Source organism: Monopterus albus, unplaced genomic scaffold, assembly GCF_001952655.1.
Source record: "Monopterus albus unplaced genomic scaffold, M_albus_1.0 scaffold379.1, whole genome shotgun sequence".
In the NCBI taxonomy this organism is placed as follows: Eukaryota; Metazoa; Chordata; class Actinopteri; order Synbranchiformes; family Synbranchidae; genus Monopterus; species Monopterus albus.
Window position 1 is genome coordinate 102838 of NW_018128259.1, and position 808 is coordinate 103645.

The following is an 808-nucleotide window of genomic DNA, read 5'->3' on the forward strand; positions in this document are numbered from 1 at the left end:
GGGGCTGCCCTCCCGAGCGGCCTCCCCAGACTCCTGCCTGGCATCGGGGCCGCCCTCCCGAGCGGCCTCCCCGGACTCACCCCATTGACTAGGACTTTGTTTTTCGAGTGGTTTTTTTCTATTTTTGTTCTTTTGCCTGTTTGGTCCGGGTTCCCCTTGTCTGTTTTGTGGTCCCTGTGGTAGTCTTGTTTTTTGACTTTCCAGCACTATATTTTCTTTTTGGTATTTGTGTTTCTGACTCGGACTGTTTTATTGGATTACTCTGTTCTGCCTTGCCCTCTTATCTCGGACTGCTTATGTGTATCGGCTTATCAGACTTTCCCTTCGGACTACACACTTTGGATTCCCCTGGATGTACGTGTTTGCTGGCTCTGACCTGGGACCGATACCGACCGTGAGTTTTTGTGTTTCCACCGTGTCTTGTATGGTTTTTTGTTTAGTTTTAGTTCTCTTAATAAAGAGACGGTTTTGTGTTACACTTCCTCGTCTGGCCATTTAATTGAGTTCACAACACTTTTCGGCCGCATTACACGCGCCGATTCTGACAGTTTTAGTGGCTTTGAGGAACCAGATTAGTCATAGGTTTATTGTCCCACCCTTTCCCACAAAGTGCTGTATACAAAAACACTCAACATAATAAACTTGTCAAAAGGCCATGAGTATGCACACAGAGTTTTTTTTTTGTCCAATAGATTGAAAAAGGAAGCCAGCAAGGAGGACACTGAAAAGCAAGCTTTCGACACCAAGTTTACAAACTTACTTGTAAATGTACAAGTTTCAAAAAATTAAGGTTTAGGTATGGTCATGA